The sequence below is a fragment of the Nicotiana tomentosiformis genome, chromosome 5 (assembly GCF_000390325.3).
Source record: "Nicotiana tomentosiformis chromosome 5, ASM39032v3, whole genome shotgun sequence".
In the NCBI taxonomy this organism is placed as follows: Eukaryota; Viridiplantae; Streptophyta; class Magnoliopsida; order Solanales; family Solanaceae; genus Nicotiana; species Nicotiana tomentosiformis.
In genome coordinates this window covers 1753737-1768593 of record NC_090816.1, presented here as the reverse complement: position 1 = coordinate 1768593, position 14857 = coordinate 1753737, and positions in this window count along the sequence as shown.

Genomic DNA, 14857 nt, shown 5'->3' with positions numbered 1-14857 from the left:
GAACCGGAATCGAGGCAAGGAGCTCTCGAGTCGGGGTACGGGCAAAATACCTGCCCTCGGAAGCATCGGAGGTACGACCTCCTGGTTCGATTCGAATCTCAAAAACCTCGGAGAGCATTACTAGATAATCGAGCCGACCAACAAAAGGCCGTGATATCCGTGACCAGCCGGGTGTCACGGCGTGAATCTCGGCACGTATCGGCAGAAAATCGGTGATTAGCAAAACGGAAGATTTTTACCTTTTACGGAATTGTACTTGGGGTAAAACTCCCCTACTATATAAAAGAGAGTATGATTATTCATTAGCAACATTGTAACACGCATATCAAGGCAATTTACTCTTATTTTCTCTGTTATTCAAAGTACTTACTTTTGTCCATCCATTCATCATTAACGTGAGCCCGGGATCGAAGGCAGACATTTCATTAAAACTGTTGCTGAGTCCGGAATCACTCTCCTTAATTGGTTTGACTATTTATTATGTCCTTTATCTGTTTAATCTAACGCAATTCATCATTTGTATTGAATTAATCCGTTTATCCTTAAAATTACTTATAAATTTAATTGTTATCCTTTTTTTTAGGGTAAACAGATAGTGAAGTAAAATTATCTAAGATAAAAGCTTTCGTTTAAAAGGACTTGCAGGGTTTTATTCTATCAATGTATTATTGATGAATTTACTAAGCTAATGAAGGATATTATTCAATATACATATATAAACATAAGTAAATACAAATACAACATGGAAATATGTAGTTTAATTAATATTGATTCTTTTGTCTAAAGAAAGATAAGTTACCCTTATTGTCTATTAGTATAACTATTGATTGGTAAGTCATATCAATATACAATTTAGAGTAAATATCAAGACTACGTAATTGAGGTTACAAGTTCTTACATTGATTAGTGTCCGGATTAGTTGATCTCAACTTGTTGATACCGAAGATCTCATTTGAATAAAGTATTCAGATCGTTGATTTAATGCCCAACGACTTTTAATGGTTACTAAAATACATACAAATATTAAGCATTAAAATATGTATTTTTATCTAAATCATATCATTTATTGATTTTTGTTTAGAATTTTAAAAGAAATATTGCAGAATCTTGAGTACTAGTATTCACGCACGGCACGTTATAATATGTAATCATATTTCGTTTACTTCCAATTTCTTTTTGTGTTAATGAAATTGGAACTCTAATTAGTTGATTATTTATTTATCATTGTTATCATGAAATTAATTAAAGTATTTACCATGGGTTACATATGGATATACACGTGCATTTGTTTCAACGTACTTATGATATCATAAACAAGACCGAGCCTCCATCTAAAAAGGAAGAAAAATAAGTATCAACAACAACAATGGCATGACTTAGACTTTTATTTTTGGCTTAAAATATGGCTAGACTTACTTTACCACATTATGTAGAAAGCCGTGTAGTGATCTTCAACCATACAATTGTAAACACAATCTTATACTCTTTTTTTTCAAATTTTATGGTGATTATTTTTGGTGAAATAATCAAAGTACAAAATTCTCACAGAGGTAAAAGTGTCCTTTTTTGGGGGGTTGAGTAGGGGGTGCAAGATGAATATAAACAGTAAGTATCTATTTTTTCTCAATTAATGAACACTTACATTGTGTTTCTATTACATATCTGTGTACGAGTCTGCAAAAACACAAGGAAGCAAACAAGATGATCTAATCTTACGTAACAGTGGAGCCATCTTTTTTCCTAACCCTTTTATCTTGCATTATTACCTATTTTGCTCGGACCAAGAGTGAAAGAGTGTTCAAGTTTGAAAGAAGCGAAATTTTTTTTCTGACAAAGGGTGTTCAATATATGTTATGCATCTTTAAAATTTAATATTTTATTTATATACACAGTATAATTTTTCAACGGATGGTGGTCAATTGACAACCCTTCAAATAATGTGGCTATCGGGAAGCGTGTCAGGCTAATAGAAGAAAAAAAATATATAAAAGAGAAGAGCAATAAATTACACAAGATAAGACAAGACAAGACAAAATTTACATGGTTCGACAATTTTTGCCTACTCCATGGCCACACAAAGAATAACTCTTTATTAATTGAAAAGAAAGAAGAAGTTGAAGGATGATCTTCAAATTAAAATGCAGACCCCTTTTATAGGCATTTGAATGCCTTGCCGACGTAAGCACTTACGTCATAAGAAAAGAAAGTTCAACTTGCCGACGTACGCACTTACGTCATAAGAAAAGAATTCAAAGATGAATTCTTTCGCCTATCATTTTTCTTCTCTCTTTGACTTTTCTTTCTTTTGTTTTGTCTACTTTTCTTTCTTTCACATATAACAACAGGTTTGCTCCTATCAATCTCCCCCTCAAACCTATGTTACATCAAAAAAGAAATTTAAAAAAAAGATTTGCTATTCTCTGGTGGCGCCTTCACGGTATCAGTCTTGAAGGCTAACTGAGGCAGTGCACAACCTCAGTTTGTCAATATCGACAACTTTGGTCAACATGTCTGACGGGTTCTTTGATCCTGATATCTTTTGCAGGGAAAAAGTTCCTTCACTTATCAACTCTCGGATATGATGATATCTCAATTGGATGTGCTTTGATCTTGCATGAAATACTGGATTCTTGACAAGATGAATTGCACTCTGGCTATTACTGAAAAGCTCATAATTGTCCAGCTCTTTAAGAAAATTCTTGACCCAATCTCTTTTCCACCTTCTGAGATCGCCATGTACTCTTCTTCAGTGGTAGATAGAGCAATATTTTTCGAAAGTCTGGATATCCAGCTAACAGCAGTACCACCCAAGGTGAACACGTAGCTTGTGGTACTTTTTTGAGTATCCAGATCGCCGCCTAAATTTGCATCAGCAAAATCTTGTAAGATAATATTACTCTTTTTAAAATAAAGTGTCATACCTGAGGTGCCTTTGAGATATCATAATATTCATTTTACACTTCCCAATGCTCATTTCCTGGATCTGACATGTATCTACTGATGTTGGGCATATTCTTATAAGTTTTAATGTTACTTTACTCATATTTTAACCGCTTTTTGGTGCTATCTGATCTTTAAGGTGCCCAACGTGTGTTAATTATTGGTGTTATGATTAATTGAGTTGTGTGTGATAATTTATGGTGTTTGGAGTGCAAATATATGAAGAAAATGTGCTCCAGTTATAGAAGAAGAGGGTGGATGCGTCGCATCCAACCTAGGAAAAATCATTTTTTTTTCCACCCTAATCAGTGAAGTCTGGCCAAGGCATCTGCCTTAGCATCCGCACCTGGGCACATCAGAGATGGAGGAACAAAGTCTAACCAAAAGAATTCCATAGACAGCAGAGATGGAGGAACAAAGAGTGGATGCAAAGCATCCACTCTAGCACGCGAAGCTGAAGAAGTGGAAGCTAAGGCGGACGCGAAGCATCCACCCCAACATCAATCCCTGAAGCTGATTCGGAAAAGGAAAAGTGAAGCTTTGGCCAACGACCTTTGTACGCAATATATAAGTCAAAAACGCCTTTTTTAGGGCATCGAACATACTTTTTGAAGGGGATTCGACCTAGGGAGAGCACAGAGCCGCCGTGGAGGCCGGGTTTCATCTTTCTTCTACAAAACTTAGTAATTTTTATGTTTCTTTGTATTATTTGTTGTTTGGCTACCATATCTATGTAGAGCTAAACTTCGCGGTCTAGGGTTGTGGTTCTTTCATGACTATTGTTATTCGAATATTGATTTTAATTTTTAGTTTATTGTATTAGTTTATTTATTCAATCTTGCACTTAATTATTTGATTGCTTGATCACCAATTTAATACTATCTATGAATATGGAATTAAATTCGAAAGTGGGAATTCTAGATTGCATATAGGATTGAGTAGAACAAGTTCTTGAACATGGGCATCGGGTAACGGGTTCGCAGTTAGGATAGACATATACCTAATTGCCTTGCTTGGTTAATTTATAGGAATTATAAATGTGTTCTTGTTAGTTATAATTCCATAGACATATAGGTGTTAGGTTAGTTTGAATAGGCGAGTAAGAACTCGACAGATTCTTATGAGCAATATTAACCTTGTTAACCAATAAACTAAATAAATTAGTTAGTCAATTCAATTGAAGAATACAATATGAATGTTAGATAGCCCATAACCCTAGATCGTTTTCATCACATTGATAATATAAAAATCTGTTCTTCCTCTGTTTAAAGTTCATTAGTTATTTTTTTTTTAGTTTAACTATTTTAGCGTCAATATTTTTGGGTTTAATCCTTGTTCAGATAATTAGGATAGTCTGATCTAGTTAATAGTTGATAACAAGTCCTCATAGATTTGACACTCTCTTATCACTTTATTACTTGACGACCGCGTATACTTGCATGTGTGTTTGGCCGCAATAAGTTTTTGGCGCCGTTGCCGGGGACTTAGAATTAGCTATTTTTCTAGTTTAGACTTTTACTTTTATCTTTACAGATTTTGTTTTTATTCTTTTTGGAAATATTTTTATTTTTATAACTATTTGATTTTTCTCTTAGTGTGTTTCTAGTTCTCTCAGCATGACATCTGGGGATGAAATATACGGAGGTAAGGTTATTGATGAAGACGCTTGGTTGACAGAAGATTTTTATGGCCCACTTTTTTGGTCTTGTCGTAACCTGACCTCTTGAAAATCTGAATTTGAATATGGGGGTAAGGGTTGGTATTGTGACGAATATTCTCGATTAATGAAATATGTGGAACGATGTTGTCTTCTAACAGAGTTAGTGAATAATTGGTCTAAGGAGAGAGTTGAGCTTGCACATAAAATTGACAATCTTGGCTTGGCTGTGCATAACTTGGATGCAGATTTGAGTGCAACGATTGATGTGTGTAACTCCCAACAATTTAATAATGAGTTGTGTGAAGCTGAAAAAAATCTTCTAGACCAAATTAAGGAGCTAAAACAAGAATACCAATCATTAGATCATATTTTTTTTGATGAAGCCAATATTGAGAAGAGTGCTCTAGAGTCATGTGAGAGAGTAGATAATATTACTTTTGGAGAATTGAGTATGTGTATATATGGGGATATAAATTGTAGTACAATTCTTGAGTTAGGATGCATTAGATCTCAATCCAATCATTTGGATGCATTAGACCTCAATCCAATCATTTTTTCACATTGTGTTTAGATAGTAAGATAGTAATCGAGCCATTTGAGCCTATGGGGGAGTCAAAGAGTGAGGATGAGAGTATCTATATTCTTGAATTTATCATGCTAAAAAGCAAAAATTACATTCCTCATCTAAAGGCCGAGAAGTGCAGAGTGAAAAATTTATTACTTGGCCTGGTTATCTTTGTAGCCCCTCCACTGGAACATAGCCGCAGACTGGATGTCATGTTAGGGGTACAATTCAAGGTGGAGGAAAAAGTGGTTCACGTCGTGCCGCGACGTTAAATTAGGTGCTTGTTGGGAGGCAACCCAACTTTACTGTTTTCTTTTATTTTTGTTTTTTTTAATATTATTTTCGTAGTGTTGTTTTATTTTGTAGGATTATGAGCATAGAAAGAAAACCATTGAAAGTGTGCAAAAGCAAGCCAGATTATTGGAACTAGTGTGAGGTACCCGCACAAAGGACTATCCGTGGGAGAAGTCTGAGTACCCCGTGAGCTTCTATTGCTTCGGCCTTTGGCTTTTCAGGGAGTTTCTTATCTACTCTTATTATTTTTTCTTTATTTGTGCATTAAGGACACTGTACTCTTTTAAGTGTGGGGTGGGAGAATTCCTTTAGATAATTAGTAGTAGTATGTTAGAAAAAATATTAACTTCTTATTTTGATTTTAGCTTCTTATTTTTATTTTTGTAGTTGTGTAGTATTATAGTAGTAGTTTTAGTAGCTAAATTTGTTTTTAAATGTGAAAAATAAAAAAAAAATTGATTTTTTTTGAAAAATTTAGACTTTTGCCCACGATAGATCTCCTAGACAGTTTTTTTGAGGGATTAAAGTCTAACCAAAAAAATTACTAAACAAATAATTAAAAAATAGAAAAATTAAAAAACATGTCTATTATTTTTCTTTAGGCAGTAATAATACCCCGTGATTTTTCTTTCTGCCTCGATTCTTTTCAATGGGATGTAGTTTGAACCGGATAATATTTTGTTTTAGAGTAGATTAATATTTAGGGAACAAATGAATGAAGAATGATGAACCTAGGTACCTTTGACTTGTTTGATAGTAGCATATTTAGGCTTTGACATGTGTAGTATCTTCCCTATATTTTAAAATTGTCTATGATGCCTGTACAGACTAGATAGCATGTTATTGACGCATGTGTCTTATTTACTTGACTTATGTTCACTTTGTGCTTAATGATTAATATCTCGTGGCTCCGTGAATACTTGCATTTGTTGAGAGTCGGAATGGGACCGTCCTTACTGAGTCATGTGCCATGTATGGTAAGGTTTTTGTGTAGTCCATGTATTGTACTTGTGTCTAGAACTTGCCCGGTATGTGAGTTGAAGCGAAATTTTAGATGATGCCCTGTTTGAAAAATGATTTTAGGCTTTCTTTGATCTTGTTGATCTTATTTCTTACCATAAATAAAAATTATCACTAGTTAACCCCTTTGAGCCTATAGATTTTATTTGGCACCCACATTGCAAGCCTATACCCTTTTTGTTCTTAATTGACATTGTTTTGATCCTTTTACCTCTTAAAGAACTTTAATTGTAAAATAAGCACTAAAAGAAGTAAGAAGGGACTAAGTGTGGGATAACTTTTGAGTGGAACCAATGAAAGAAAGAAGGGTGTAATTATTTTGTAAAATAATACACCACTAGCGGAAATTGAAAAAGAAAAAAAAAGAAAAAAAATCTGAAAAAAAGAGAAGAAAAAATATAGGTGAATAAATTGTTGTCTTGTTCTTGCTAGTGGGGTATAAATTAAAGTAGTGCTTAAAGAAAGATGGAACATTTTTGTGGGTGATTTTAGTTGTGAAATTGAAGTTGGGATTGAAAAATTTACGCTTAAAAGTTAATTTTGTGATGTGTTAAAGTGCTTAGGAGGGTGAGCCACTATTCCTAAATATATCCTACCCGTCCTTTAGCCCACATTACAACAATAAAAAAGTCCTAATTGATTTTAGATCGAGCGAGCTTACATTAGTAGAGATTTACATTATGAGCATGCTTATGGTACCAATTGCATGCATGTGACTTCTTTGTGAGAGTGAGTGATTTCTTTGATATATGTGAGGTCCTTAAATTATATTTGATCATGAGATTCGAATGTGTGGATTCAAATCACTCTCCTTGATTTTGTTGTGAGGGCCCATGGTTTCACAAGGGATGGTTACGTTATTAGACTTCTCTATGATATTGGGTGTTCAAGCCATGAATGCATTGTGACATTGAGTCGGGTTTTGAGGCTAGGATTGAAAAAAGCATGTTGCTTTTGTTTAGAATATTTTTGAAATATGGCATAATTTAAAAGGAAGTGTGTGTTGAATGCATATGCTAGAGATTAATTGTTGCTATCAACCATGGTCATAGGTGTGGTGTGCTTTGAATGATAGGAGCTTAATTTTGTTTCGTCTACTATAGTGATGGTTTGTTCGAGGGCGAACAAAGGTTTAAGTGTGGGGTGGTGATGTTGGGCATATTCTTATATGTTTTAATATTACTTTACTCATGTTTTAACCGCGTTTTGGTGCTATCTGATCTTTAAGGTGCCCAACATGTGTTAATTATTGGTGTTATATTTAATTGAGTTGTGTGTGATGATTTAGGGTGTTTGGAGTACAAAAATATGAAGAAAAGGTGCTCCAGATATAGGATAAGAGGGTGGATGCTTCGCGTCCAACCTAGGAAAAATCGTATTTTTTTGCACCCTTAGCAGTGAAGTCTGGCCAAGGCATCCGCCTTAGCATCTGCACCTGGGAACATCAACAACTCCAACTGCATGGGCTATGTCAGGTCTAGTGCAAACTATAGCATACATCAAACTTCCTACTGCTAAAACATATGAAACTTTGGACATGTACTTCCTTTCTTCACCTGTCTTAGATGATTGGTCCTTTGACAGATTAAGATGGCTTTCGAGTGGAGTGCTTCTGGTCTTTGCATCATGAAGACTGAACCTGCTTAGTACCTTCCGTATGCATTTTTCTTGAGACAAGTTTAAGGTTCCTTCAGACCTGTTTTTGCTAATTCTCTGTTTACCCTAAAAATTCAGTAACAATTTAACTTATATTGTGGTTTTAAGGATATGTGATTTAAACCAATACCAATTAATAAATAAAGAATTAAATAGATAACTTGGACAATAAAATAAATCAAACCGGTCTGCAAACGTTGCCTCGACCTCGATTCGAGATGGTCTCGAGGTTAGCTAATAAGAACAATATAGGGTAGAACAAATCGCGATGAACAGTGATGAACAAAGAAATCAGCGTATATGTCTTTTCTTATCAGTCAATTTTTTTTTCTACAAATGATTGGACCTCCTCTTTATATAGTAGAGGAGACCTAATTATGGTATGTCTTTCCTTACAGAAGGAAACCGTATAAACATCTAGTTATCCATTTCTAATTTGGTCCGTTCCGAGATTCATACCATGATCCTCGACCGATCACGGATATCCGTTCCGCGATTCATGCCGTGATCCTAGACCGGTTACTGATATCTCGCCATTCTATTATTATGCTCCCCTCAAAGTCTGTCATACTTGATCTCGATTGTTGCTGGCCTCGGTCTCAACGTATACTTCGATCTCTAGGCTCGATGTCTCATCTTCGAACCCTGGTCCGATTTATTACGAGGTTATCCCCCGATGCAACTCCCTTGTCTCGATCAAACAGCAAAATCGAGGAGACCCGATTTTGACTGTATACAGATAGTTCCCTCGTTTCTTTAAGTGTAACGAGAAGAAACGAATTTGAGACTTCGATTTAATGACGTCAATATCGTGACGTAAGCGACATAAGCGACTGAAGCGTCGCATCTGCACAGTTCCCAAAGTCATTAATTAACACCAGTTGATGGTCGGCCACTAGTGCTTTCAAACTGTCAAAGTGGCTATTATAAATAGACCACCTTCATAATCTTCTCAAACTTTAGTTTCAAACTTCTTCTAATCTTCAAAAGCTCTTCTATCTTCTTCAAGTTCATCAATTTTGCGGTTTTCGTTTACCAATATTTTATTAAAACACAAATTCCGCCTTGTTCTTCCTTAAACCTCATATATCAATGGCAAAAACATCAAAGACCGTTCCTCAAGAAGAAAAAGCCTCCTCATTGCGGCTGGCCGATGACAAAACACCGGTGGAGCCACGTATCGAAGAGTGCATCCCCGGGCCATGTGAACTTACTTCCGATTTTAAAGTTGAAAAACCCTCTTCGGTTCCTGGCCGATGTGAGCCCATGTCTATATACATCTATTCGATATCCGAAGGCAATCTCGAGCAGGTGAAAAAGGACTGCCACTGGGAGAATAAACAGGTGGTGATTCCTACCCCTGAAGAGGACATCACCACTCATGTGAAAGGGTTCTTAAGTGTATATACTTACCCTTTCACACTGGGCTCCGTCGATCCTGTCATAATCGACTTCTGTCGCTAATACAGGGTAACCCTAGGCCAGATCTACCCCTCTTTTTGGCGCATTGTCATTTTGCTTAGATTCTTCTCGAGCAAGATCGAGGGATGTCTTTCACCCTCGATCATCTCATTAGGCTATACAGCCCCCGTATTTATCGGGGTGGACTGATAAGGCTTCAGCGCCGAGCCACGAAGGTGCTATTCTCGAGCATAGATGAGGACAATAATAGAGGATGTATGTGCCGGTTTGTCCGAGTCAGGACCTACGATTTAATCCCCGCCGAGAAGATGCCATTCCCCGAAGAATGGAACATGAAGCGTAAGTAAAACTTCACCGATAACGTTTGATTACTTGTTATGTTTCCTTTACCTCTTCTCATCTATATTCTTCTTAATGGTGCAGTTTCCCCCTGGTTTCCTGGTGCAGTCCCGAACTTTGTAGGTTGGATTCGACAACTGGTTTCAACTTCTTCGTATGCTGAGCGCTCGTGGCGTGATTTGGCCAAGGGTCGATGGGAGGCCAAAAATCATGGTAAGTTCCCCCGTCCGTGTTTGATGCTTTCATGTGAAATACTTCCTTTTAACTTGATTTCTTCTCATTCAGGTCTTAAAGATAGCGTCGTTATGAGGCCGCCTCCCCTCGGGGAAGAGGAGGTCCCGAAGCCGACCAAAGACAAGAAAAGGAAAAGGGCTTCGCCACCATATACCCCAAGGCCCAAGAAAAGCAGGGCTCTAAAGTCGAAGACTGATCTCGCCGTTTTGTCTGTCGATGTAGTCCAAATGCTACGATATGAGGATGATGAGGAGAAGATACCTGCCTGCTGGTGGCTCGGAAGAGGGAAAGCATCGAAGATTTGAAAGCTGCTGAGCCGGTGACGGTCGAGGGGGTTCAGCCGGGGAAAGGTCCGAGAAGAATCCCCGAATCATCGGGTGTTGATGATGCCTCCTGCCATGATGAGCAACCGGTGGGTGTGCCTGAAGGGTCTAGTTCTAAGGCCCTTCAAAGAGAAAAATGCCCCAAGTGATTCGCTCGAGGCAATTAATATTGACGATTCGCCGCCCGTCCCTACGTTCTCCGAGGGGCAATTTCGGGATGCCTGATCCATGGGGATCCCCGGTGTGGGGACGGTCCCTGAAGGTGATGACATATTTCATGGCTGCTTCACAGGGGTCGATGATATTTCCGCCCTTGACACATCACTCATTTTTTATGAGGCTTAGTGGCTTCTGAACCAAGTGAGTTTTAGCCCATGCTACCATGCTTGCGTTTGTTCTTATTTCTCTAAGTCTGATTTCCTTTCTTTCTGTACAGGCTACAATGCTCCATCGAGAAGTGTCTTCCAAGTATCGAGCTGAGCTGGCTCGATGCGAGGCCGATCTCAAAACCCTTACGAAGGAGATAAATGCTCTCAAACTCTTCTATGTGCACAAATAAGAGGATATCATGAGCATTCGAGCCGAGCTGACAAGAGCTCATCAAGATCAGACTGAGCTCATTGAGCAGGTAATGTCAATATTTGGGAGCTTGTTATGTATGAACTTGATATTGGCGACTAAGACTTTGATTCTACAAGTTCAACAGAAGGCCGAATTGGTTGAGCAGCTTCGTAAGGAAGCCAAGATGAAAGAGGCAGAGACTTTGGGGGTGGAAGCAGAGCATGGACCATCTCGCCTCGGAGAAAGATGCGGTTCGGTCCCAACTATCTTCAGTTGAGCGTCAACTCCAAAGTGTAAAGGAGGAGAACTTGGCCCGAGCCCGGAAGGTTAAAGTGATCGAGACTTGGTTGGCCACTGAGCTTGCAAGGGCCACATCCGAGGCAGAGGTGCTTGTGGCCTGCTACCGAGCTGACGCTGAAGCTGCTAAAACTCGGGCAAAGGAAATTTCTGATGCTTCTGAGGTTAGATTGTCCCGTGTTGCCGATCATGCTAGGCGCCAGTCTCGAAGAGAGACTCTTGACGAGGTACATGCTCGTGGCTTCGACCTCATGGCTGATATCGAGAGTGCGAAAGTTTTGGAGGACGAGGCCGGAGCTTTGCTTTCTGATGATGAAGACTCTACGAGTGGATCCAAGAGCGGAGGAGATGAAGATGAAGCTCCCAAAGATGCAGCTCTCGAGGCGGACTAGGCACTTAGGATTTTTTCTTCCTTTGTTTTATTGTGTAGTTTGCATATATGAAAGATTCCTTTTCTTTCCGTTTCATCTCTGATTTCTGATTTATGATCAATTCTATTTTGCCTGTGTCTTGTGAGACCTTTGTTGTAATCGGGTTGCTGTAGCCTCTATAATCGAGTGAGCAACAGCTCAAACTCAGAGTAGAACAAACCCTTAGGTTTTTTAGTTAAGCGAGGGCGAGTCCCCGAGCTCAACAATATGTTCGGGGTTTTGATTTCGGACGGCTTGATCGGAGCCGTAATTGTTCTGTTTAAAAAAAAGCACCGAGTTCGAGTAAGTTTCGAACTCACAGTAACAAACCCCTTAAGGTTTAATATCAAATAATGATGAATCCTCAAGCTATGTTCAAGTTAATTTTATTTGAGCTCGGAATAGTGGAACCCTTAGGTCCGAATTGAGTGAGAATAAAATCTCGAACTCTAAGTGTATTGGCCCTTAGGCTCTTTAGATTGGGCCGATATGGCCTCTAAAAGATGGCTATGTTTTTCCGTTTTCGGCTTAGAAGACTTAGTAAAAAAATTCTTTATGCCTTAACACATATTCTTCACCCATTGAGTATTTTGAGGGTTCGATGTCGATTGAAACCCCTTTGCTTTTTGTGCCTTATCACGTTTGTGTTATGATAATTTGATACCTCTTAAGGTTTTTCGTGGGCTGATTTTATCGAAACCCTTTTCATTATTTGCCGAGGGTAGCCCCTTTTTAACCGGTTTTTCAAAGAATTCGAAGGCCTATTTTTATTGCAGGATTCGGACGTCTCCAAGCCGCCTTAATTTGGCCGCAACCTTTGGGTATGCCTCTTGGGCATATTTTTCAATAACACTTCGAACTTGTTTGAAGTGTTAGTCCCCGAGAATGATGGCCTTGGCCTATAGATCGAGGGGTGCCTCTTTGAGGTCTTATGAATTCGAGTTTAGATTACTCGAATTTGTCGATCGTCTACAACAGTCCCCGAGTATACGAGGTATATTTGCACTTGGCCCTTGAGTCATTTCTCACAAAATCATAAGTATTGAGCTTGTATAGTAGAAACTTTTCTTTGAGACACAAGATGTTTAATATAAAAATAATGCTTCTTTGTATAATTTATAAATGCGTACATGTTTCACCATCGGGGCTTGACTAATCTATACGGATACAGTTCATTCGACCGTTTGGCCCATTATAAAGTTTCTCTATCGAGACCCTTTGACACGAAGTATTTTCCTTAAAAGTGTAACATCTGAGGGTGATGCCCCCTAGTATTCGAGGTTGATTGTAAAGAAGCCTTGGATACTGTTGAATTGTCCTCAGGTAGCACATAATTGTTGCCTCGTTAAAAACCTCGTCGGAAAACCCACTTGGGACAAAAATTGATCTAAGGAAAAAAAGAGTGTAACGCATGCTTTAAAACTTGAGGTCTCGATGTCTTCGACCGAACACCTGCAGTGAGTTAGTGTCGAATATATGAATGAAAAAGGGAATAAAGTCGTACCTTAGCAATAATACCGTTTGAGAACGATATGTTCCAATTGTTTGGCAGTTGTTCGCCGTCCATCGTGCCGAGCTTATAAGATCCCTTTCCGACGATGTTGAGGACTTGGTAGGCTCCCTCTCAATTTGGGTCGACCTTCCCTTCATTAGGATCTCGAGTGTTGATGGTGACTTTCCTCAGGATTAAGTCCCCGACTCTGAAGTGGCGAAGGTTGGTTCTCCTATTGTAGTATCTTTTGATTCATTGCTTTTGTGCGGCCATTCGAACGAGTGCGGATTCTCATTTTTCATCCAATAATTCGAGACTAGTATTCATAGCCTCATGATTTGACTCTTCTATTATATGTCTAAACCTGGTACTGAGTTCTCCGACTTCGACTGGAATCAAGGCTTCAGAGACATATACTAAGGAGAACAAGGTTACCCCCGTACTGGACTTTGATGTTGTTCGATATGCCCAAATGACTTCGGGTAGAATTTCTCTCCATTTCTCCTTAGAGTCGTTTAACCTTTTCTTTAGGTTTTGAATGATAGCCTTGTTCGTCGATTCGGCCTGTCCGTTCCCACTAGGGTGATATGGCATTGATAATATCCTTTTTATTTTGTGGTCTTCGAGGAATTTCGTCACTTTGCTGCCGATAAATTATTTTCCATTGTCACACACTATTTCGGCAGGTATCCCAAATCGACATATGATGTGATCCCAGATAAAGTCTATAACTTCTTTCTCTCTCACTTTCTCAAACGCCTGTGCTTCAACCCATTTAGAGAAATAGTCAGTCATAAATAAAATGAACTTAGCTTTACCTGGGGCCGATGGTAGAGGGCTGACGATATCCATTCCCCATTTCATGAACGAACATGGGGATAATACTGAATGAAGTTATTCTTCGGGCTGATGGATCATTGGTGCAAACCTTTGACATTTATCACATTTTCGAACAAACTCCTTACTGTCTTTTTCCATGCTATCCCAATAGTATCCTGCTCTTATGATTTTGTGAATCAGTGATTCGGTGCCGGAGTGGTTCCCACAGGTGCCTTCATGGACTTCTCGAAGAACATAATCGGTGTCCCCTGGTCCTAAGCACGCTGCCAATGGTCCATCGAAGGTCCTTCTGTATAATGTTCCATCTTCAGCCAATGTGAATCGATCAGCTTTGGTTCGTAGGGCCCTCGACTCTTTAGGGTCTGATGGGAGCTTTCCGTTCTTCAACTATTCAATATATTTATTCCTCCAATCCCAGGTTAAGCTTGTAGAGTTTATCTCGGCATGACCTCCCTCAATCACGGATCTCGAGAGTTGAATGACAGTCCCCGAGCTGATCTCATCTTCCTCGAACAATGACCCTAGATTTGCAAGTGCATCGGCCTCACTGTTTTGTTCTCGAGGTACATGCTGTAAAGTCCATTCCTTGAAATGGTGCAAGGTTACCTGCAACTTGTCCAAATATCTTTGCATTCTATCCTCTCGAACTTCTAAGGTTTTGTTTACTTGGTTCACTACCAGTAAATAGTCACACTTGGCTTCAATGACTTCTGCTCCCAAGCTTTTAGCTAGCTCGAGACCTGTAATCATGGCCTCGTATTCGGCCTCATTGTTAGTCAACTTAGAAATTTTGATAGATTGCCT